The 8,912-nt window shown below is 39.5% G+C and overlaps 1 pseudogene; it reads right to left on the bottom strand.

The window, feature by feature from the left end:
- Window positions 1–1,089: 1,089 nt before the first annotated feature.
- LOC138081268 (calcium-binding protein 1 pseudogene) lies at window positions 1,090–1,809 on the bottom strand (annotated as a pseudogene).
- Window positions 1,810–8,912: the final 7,103 nt, after the last annotated feature.

The raw sequence follows: 8,912 nt of genomic DNA, 5'->3' as shown, positions 1-8,912 counted from the left end.
GAACTGAACTGAACTTTATCCCCATCATGTCTTTAGATCTTCTTGATGACTAAGCCCACTGATAAAGAGTGTTCTCTTGTGTATCACAAATCATTTAGCTGTGGATCTCAGCGAAAACAGCTTCCTCCACGCAATTCTTTTAGTTCTCCGTGTGGTTCTACTTCTGCAATTGCACTTGCTGATTCTCCTAAGAGAATCATAGGTTGTTGACTCATTTAAACTTCCAATTCTACATGTACAGATCTTCCCACAGCTTTGAAACTCTAATTCCCATATTAAATAATTTATTTCATAACTCACAATAGAGGTTGCTACCATGATAAAATATTTATCTACTAGGTATCCTTGTATACCTCACAAGACAAGAAAATATTTCAACATTGAGTGTGATGTAGGTGTTTTGTAGATATATCTTAAAAGACTAAAAATGCTTCCATATCTAGTGTGCTGAGTGTCTTTTAAGAAATGATAATTTAATCAAATGAGTTTTATTCTTTTTTGAGATAACCATGTTTTCTATACCGTATTCTCTTTGTAACAGGTAATCACATTGATTTGAATAATAAAGCTTAAATTCTTGGAATAAAGCAGATATATTGATTATAACAATTCAATTTGCTAAAGTTTTGTTCATGAGTCTTTGTATCTATGTTCATGGGGTTTATTTTCCATTAATGTTCCTATAAGTATAATATCTTCAAGTTAGTATCAGAGTTATACTGGTTTTAAATCTTAACTAATATTGGTATTATATCTTCATTTAATGTCTGTAGTTTTTATGAATGGGAGACTTTTAAACTGAAAATTCATTAGGTAAGAGATTATCCATATATTTTATTTCTTCTTCTCAGTTTTGGTAAGCTAAAACTTACCAAAGTTTTATTACTCAAAGAAATAAATCTATGTTTTTTTCTGGATTTTCACATGTTTTGACATAAATTTCTTTATTACCTTTTTTATGTGGGGAGGGCTTGAAAATAGTCATAAAACATCCATATGCAAACTTTTGCATGGATATAACATTTTCAAGTCCTTCAGGTAAATATCAAAGAATTGCTGGATTATATGAAAATAGCTTGTTTAGTCTTATTAGAAACTGCAAACTGTCTTCCAAAGGTGGCTGTACCTTTTTGCATGCCCTCTAGGAATCAATGGGAATTCCAGTTGCTCCACAGTCTCATTGAGGTCCACAACTCGGATAATTTCCTCTGTGTCTCGGTGTCCCACCTGATGACCCAGGAGTTTCATCATGGCTTCTCGTAACTCACTGGTGGTTATCTCCCTGTCACCGTTGGTGTCAAACTCTCGGAAGGCATCTCACAGTTCCTTTACTCCAATCATATCTACTGTCTCTGCCAGGAGTTTAGGTCCCATTAGCTCCACAAAGTCATCAAAATCCACGTGGTCACCCAGGTTCATAGTGATCTGCTGAGACAGCTCGATGCGCTCCATCTCGGTGGGCATGTGACCAGTGGTGCTCATGCAGTTACCCAGGTCCTGGCAGTTGATGTAGCCATCTTCGTCCTTGTCAAATTTTCTGATGGCCTCCCTGAGCTCTTCAATCTCCTCTAGCCGCAGAGATCTGTCAGGCTGCCTGTTCTCTATGAAACCCTTATTCAGGAAGATGAAGGCTGGGTCCAGCAGGTTGTGCATGACCACAGAGTTCTGAGCCAGCATCAGGAGGGGCCTGGGAAACTCACCGCTGGCTGTCAGCCCCTCCTCACTCATCTGCACCACTGCGTAGCTGGTCTCCTCTTGGCACATCTTCCTTGAGAGACAGACCAATGGAGACTTGACACAGTTGTCCATCCTGAGCTGAGGCAGCCCATTTCAGGATCCCTGGGTCCATGAAGGAGCTCTGGGTCCCCACCAACTCAAGCCTCCCTCTTCCTGCACCGTTCTTCCTCCAAGAATGGCTGAGTCCTCTCTCCTGCGCCTGTGCTCTCTTACTCTTCTGGCTGCTCCAGCTCCCTGATTTTTTTTTTTTTTTGATGGATTGTGTATGTGTTGCTGTATGTGAATTTAATTTTTTAGACAACTCCTTAAGGAGATGAAGGCCAGAGGGGAGAGTGCAAGCACAGAGAAAATCGCCTAGACAGCTGATGGCAGAGGGCACCTGAGCTGGAGGAGGCTGTGGGATCATCTACCCAGCTGAATGGGTCTTTTAGATGTATGTGTCTTTCAGAAATATTTTCTCCCAGCATATGGCATGGCTTCTAATTCTCGTCACATTGTCTTTTACTTGGCAGCTTTTTTTTTTTTAATTGTAATGACATCTAGCATATCTGCTATTTCTTTCATGATCATACCTTTGCTGTTAAATATATAAAGCCATCACTATATCTAAGGTCATCTAGGTTAACTCCTATGTTGTCTTTTAGTTTTGTGCTTTACATTTAGGTGTGTAATACATTTTTAGTTTAGTTTTTTTTTTTTTTTTTTTTTTTTAAGGTGGTAAGGTCTCTGTCACATTTTTGTTTGTTTGTTTGCATGTTGCTATCCAGGTTTTGGGGTTTTTGTTTTGTTTTGTTTTGCACATATTCTGATGTATCTTTCTGCTATCAACATATATATTTTTCTTCTATTTTGTTTCACCACAATCTTGATTACTGAGATAATCCAAGATTGAACTTTAATCATTGAAAATGCTTGTATACTAATAGTTCACATTTATTCCAAAATTATACCTATGTAGAGTCAATAAAATTGTATAAAATATATATTTAGGAAAAGTTATTTTGCTTTTGTTTTAAATGAGGGATAACTAGAGGTTTTCCCACCAAAAGCACCAAAAGATGTAAAACTGGTAGATTTTGATCAAGCAAATTATATAAAGTCAAAGAACAATTGCTGTCAAGATTTATGTCTAAGTGTGGCTCATTTTTTAAGATACAGTTATCTAAGAGACAGCTATTACCTAAATAGCTGGGTATTCTTTAGTGTGAAAGCATGTTCTCAGAAGAGATAGTGAGATGTTCCTATGTGCATAGATGTAAAGACTATCAATGAACATGTCCTGTAGAGCAGTGCCCCCAGTCAACTATGAGATTTATCTTACAAATTAAACATGCTTCTCTAGTGGATTAATACCATCAAATTTTTTGCTATTAAAACTAGTCCTTGAAACAAAATTCTTCATTGAAATATGGTCTTGGTTACTGACTAAAACTGGGAAAGTATGTGTACAAGACCCCTGCTGCTGCTGCTAACTCACTTCAGTCGTGTCCGACTCTGTGAGACCCCATAGATGGCAGCCCACCAGGCTTCCCCGTCCCTGGGATTCTCCAGGCAAGAACATTGGAGTGGGTTGCCATTTCCTTCTCCAATGCAGGAAAGTGAAAAGTGAAAGTGAAGTCGCTCATAGAAATGGTAAAACTTTGGTATTTCCTATCTTTTTCTTTTAGGGTAGTCGGTTATTTAAAGATAAAGGGAAAATAACAGCATGACTTACTACAGAGTTAGTGGCAACAGTGAAGCAGCTACAGAACCTTGGAAGCAAAGGAGCATATAACTTGTCAGGTAAGACTTGCACCATAAGCTTAAATAATCTGCATCCTCAATTAATCTTTAAGTATAAGGAGAGAACAAAATGAATAATTTAATATGAGCTATTAATTTTAAAAGTAAAGTAAAAATAAAAGCTACCTATTTACTTAATTTTATTCAATGTAGGCTATATAACCACTCCAGTACTTTTGCCTGGAACATCCCACGGACAGAGGAGCCTGGTGGGCTGCAGTCCATGGGGTCGCTAAGAGTCAGACACGACTAAGCGACTTCACTTTCACGTTTCACTTTTCACTTTCCTGCATTGGAGAAGGAAATGGCAACCCACTCCAGCATTCTTGCCTGGAGAATCCCAGGGACGGGGGAGCCGGATGGGCTGCCATCTATGGGTTCACACATAGTCAGACACAACTGAAGTGATTTAGCAGCAGGCTATATAACACTGACAACATTATATCTGATATCAAGGCAATTATAAACTCACTATCAGTCAACTGCCAGTTATAGAGAAAGTATAAAATAAAATGAAAATGTAATCCTCCATATCTATTTTTATTTAGAAAACTAAGCCCCGAAATAGAGCCACATGTATTGGCTACAAAATCCAGAGGAATAAGTCTGATATTTTATTGATCTGTTATGCATAAGGTGATTTATTTTCTATTCAAAGACATCTTGGGCAGTTTTTATTATGCTGAAACTGCATACAGTAAATAAAATGCTGAAGTGTCTCTAGTGACGTTTTATTAGAATTGATAACACAAATGAATATTATTTATGAGCACAAATGGACACATTAAAATACCAAATAACAATCATATTTCAGGATATATTTGGTTATTTACAAGTATAAAATGTGTGATTATATTATTTTTAACAAAGCTTAGGTCAGAAAACTTTTTGTAAAAGAATGACTATTGCAATATTCATTATAGTTATGAAGTGTTATTAGCAATGGACTTAGCACATTTTATGTGTTTATATTTGGTTTTAGCACAACAGAGAGAGGCGGGCTACAGTCCACTGGGTCACAGTCAGTCACAACTGAGCATGTACGTATGCACAAGACATAGTTTTAAGTACATTTAAAATATTTCACAATAATAACTAAATATTGTAAATGTATAATTAATTGAGTCTATCTTGATTTTATATTTTAACAGGGATATAAGAAATGCTGATTTAAAGTTGTGTTATATTTCCTATACTTTTATTACTGTATTTTATCAACTGGAAGCACTAACACTGCAGGATATCCATTTATAATACAAATTGCATGCAAATAGTTAAACTGGAGAGATCAATCAAGATGGCAGAGAAAAGAACATGAAACTCACCTCACTTCATGAACACGTCAGAAATACATCCATATGTGGAAAAATCCTCACTGAGAACTACCTGGAAACGGGCAGAAAGACTTGTACAGCTAAGGCTTTAAGCAAAGAGAGACACAGAACTGGGTAGAAAGAGAAGATAAGCCATCAGGTTGGGATTGCGGGGACTCAGAAGGGAAGAGAGATTACAGAAGCAGCAATTCACCCTGTGGAGTGAGTGGTTCGATTGACATACTGAATGCCCCTGTTCTAGGGCTTACAAAGGGAAGATGAACCTGCTTGACTGGTTGGGGGGGCTGGTAGGAGTGACAAGAGGGCTGTGGAAATCCTCAACTCTGCTCCTGAGGAGCACATACATGCTGACTGGCAGCCAAGGCAGTGTGGAGGTGGGAGATTGAGGACTGCTCCAGGGATGTCTGGTTTTCCATGACCATCAATCCCAGGACCCAGCCCAGACAAGCAAGCACTCCAACCTTATTTACTCCATGTCACACTGGATCTTGGGCTGCCACAACTAGTGAGAGAGTAGGATTGTGGGCCAGAGAGGCAGACCTGGGTGGGTCATCGTTGGCCACTGCTGGTATACACTGAGGCAGCACAACAGAAGGAGCCCAGGATAATGATGGTGTCTAGTCCACCACAGTCCATACTCAGATACATGTAAAGAGTCAATGTGGGCCTTTCCTGCCTTGCAGTGTGGCTCCACAACACGGCTGGGGCAACAGAGGCTGGTGGCAGTAATGATAAGGCATAAAGGAGATTTGGACCCAAGGTTAATTCTGAGCAAGATGAGAGCAACAACTGCTGACACCTATAAAAGTAGTACATCAGAAGGAGCTCAGATTTCTATCTGCAGCCAATACATGCAGGTCATGTTCCACCATGATCCAATAAGCCTTAACAGGACCTTCTAGCTTCAGCACTTCTCCCCTCTGGGCCAGAGGTCCTGGTGCTGAGAGAAGGAGAAAGTACATACTTAAAGAAAACTGAGGCAGCTCAGAGCTAACCCTATGCTTCTGGACCAAAAACATGGGCTCAGACACCAACTGAAGCATGCCAGGCCTCCCTGTCCATCACCAACACCTGGACTTTACTCAAACTCATGTCCATTGAGTCAGTGATGCCATTCAACCATCTCATCCTCTATCGTCCCCTTCTCCTCCCATCTACAATCTTTCCCAGCATCAGGGTTTTTTCAAATGATTCAGTTCTTCACATCAGGTGGCCAAAATATTAGAGTTTCAGCTTTAGCATCAGTCCTTCCAATGAATCTCAGGACTGATTTCCTTTAGGATGGACCAGTTGGATCTCCGTGTAGTCCAAGGGACTCTCAAGAGTCTTCTCCAACACCACAGTTCAAAAGCATCAATTCTTCAGTGCTCAGCTTTCTTTACAGTTCAACTCTCACATCCATGTATGACTATTGGAAAAACCATAGCCTTGACTAAACAGACCTCTGTGGCAAAGTGATGTCTCTGCTTTGTAATATGCTGTCTAGGGTGGTCATAACTTTTCTTTCAAGGAGTAAGCATCTTTTAATTTCATGGCTGCATTCACTATCTGCAGTGATTTTGGAGCCCCAAAAGATAAAGTCTCTCACTGCTTCTATTGTTTCCCTTTCTATTTGCAATGAAGTGATGGGACCAGGGGCCATGATCTTAGTTTTCGGAACGTTGAGCTTTAAGCCAATGTTTTCACTCTCCTCTTTCACTTTCATCAAGAGGCTCTTTAGTTCCTCTTCACTTCCTGCCATAAGGGTGGTGTCATCTGCATATCTGAGGTTATTGATATTTCTCCCAGCAATCTTGATTCCAGCTTGTGCTTCCTACAGCCCAGCATTTCTCATGATGTACTCTGCATATAAGTTAAATAAGCAGGGTGACAATATACAGCCTTGACATACTCCTTTTCCTATTTGAAACCAGTCTGTTATTCCATGTCCAGTTCTAACTGTTGCTTCTTGACCCGCATACAGATTTCTCAAGAGGCACGTCAGCTGGTCTGGTATTCCAATCTCTTTAAGAAATTTCCAAAGTTTGTGGTGATCCACACAGTCAAAGCCTTTGGCATAGTCAATAAAGCAGAGGTAGATGTTTTCCAGTCTCTTGCTTTTTCGATAATCCAAGAGATATTGGCAATTCGATATCTGGTTCCTCTGCCTTTTCTAAATCCAGCTTGAACATCTGGAAGTTCATGGTTCACGTACTGTTGAAGCCTAGCTTGGAGACTGTTAAGCATTACTTTGCTAGCGTGTGAGATGAGCACAATTGTGCAGTAGTTTGAGCATTCTTTGGCATTGCCTTTCTTTGGGATTGGAATGAAAACTGACCTTTTCTGGTCCTGTGGCCACTGCTTAGTTTTCCAATTTTGCTGGCATATTGAGTGCAACACTTTCACAGCATCATCTTTTAGGATGTGAAATAGCTCAACTGAAATTCCATCACCTCCACTAGCTTTGTTCGTAGTGATGTTTCCTAAGGCCCACTTGACTTCACATTCCAGGATGTCTGGCACTAGGTGAGTGATCACACCATCATGATTATCTGGGTCGTGCAGATCTTTTTTGTACAGTTCTTCCGTGTATTCTTGCCACTTCTTAATATATTCTGCTTCCGTTAGGTCCATACCATTTCTGTCCTTTATTAAGTCCATCTTTGCATGAAATGTTCCCTTGGTATCTCTAATTTTCTTGAAGAGATCTCTAGTCTTTCCCATTCTACTGTTTTCCTCTATTTCTTTGCACTGATCACTGAGGAAGGCTTTCTTATCTCTCCTTGCTATTCTTTGGAACTCTGCATTCAAATGAGTATATCTTTCCTTTTCTCCTTTGCCTTTCACATCATACAGCCATTTTGCTTTTTTGCACTTCTTTTTCTTGGGGTAGTCTTGATCTCTGTCTCCTGTATAACGTCACAAATCTTCATCCGTAGTTCATCAGACACTCCATCTATCCCATGAATCTGTTTGTCACTTCCACTGTACAATCATAACGGATTTGATTTAGGTCATACTTGAATGGTAGTGGTTTTCCCTTTTCTTCAATTTAAGTCTGAATTTGGTAATAAGGAGTTCATAATCTGAGCCACAGTTAGCTCCTGGTCTTGTTTTTGCTGACTGTATAGAGCGTCTCCATTTTTGCCTGCAAAGAATATAATCAATCTGATTTTGGTATTGACCATCAGGTGATGTCCATAGGTAGAGTCTTCTCTTGTGTTGTTGGAAGAGGATGTTTGCTCTTGGTGAAACTCTAGTAGCCTTTGCCCTGGTTCATTCTATACTCCAAGACCAACTCTGCCTGTTACTCCAGGTGTTTCTTGGCTTCCTACTTTTGTATTCCTGTACCCTATAATGAAAAGGACATCTTTTATGGGTGTTAGTTCTAGAAGATATTGTAGGTCTTTGTAGAACTGTTCAACTTCAGCTTCTTCAGCATTAGTAGTCAGGGCATAGAATTGGATTAGTGATATTGAATGGTTTGCCTTGGAAACAAACAGAGATCATTCTGTTATTTTTGAGATTGCATCCAAGTACTACATTTCAGACTCTTGTTGATTATGAGGGCGACCTCCATTTCTTCTAAGGGATTCTTGCCTATAGTAGTAGATATAATGGTCATCTGAGTTAAATTCACCCATTCCAGTCCATTTTAGTTCACTGATCCCTAAAATGTCGATGTTCACTCTTGCCATCTCTTGTTTGACCACTTCCAATTTGCCTTGATTCATGGACCTAATGTTTCAGGTTCCTATGCAATATTGTTCTTTACCTCATCGGACTTTGCTTTTATCACCAGTCACATCCACAACTGGGTGATGCTGTTGCTTTGGCTCCATCTCTTCATTCTTTCTAGAGTTATTTCTTCTCTGATCTCCAGTAACATATTGGGCATCTACCAACTGGGAAGTTTATCTTTCAGTGTCCTACTTTTTGCCTTTGCATACTGTTCATGGGGTTCTCAAGACATGAATACTGAAGTGGTTTGCCATTGCCTTCTCCAGTGGACCACATTTTGTCAGAACTCTCCACATATATATATATGTATATGTGTGTGTATATATATATATATATATA

This window comes from Capricornis sumatraensis, chromosome 6 (assembly GCF_032405125.1).
Source record: "Capricornis sumatraensis isolate serow.1 chromosome 6, serow.2, whole genome shotgun sequence".
Taxonomy (NCBI): domain Eukaryota; kingdom Metazoa; phylum Chordata; class Mammalia; order Artiodactyla; family Bovidae; genus Capricornis; species Capricornis sumatraensis.
Note: the sequence above shows the minus strand (reverse complement) of the source record. Positions and strands in the feature narration are given on the sequence as shown.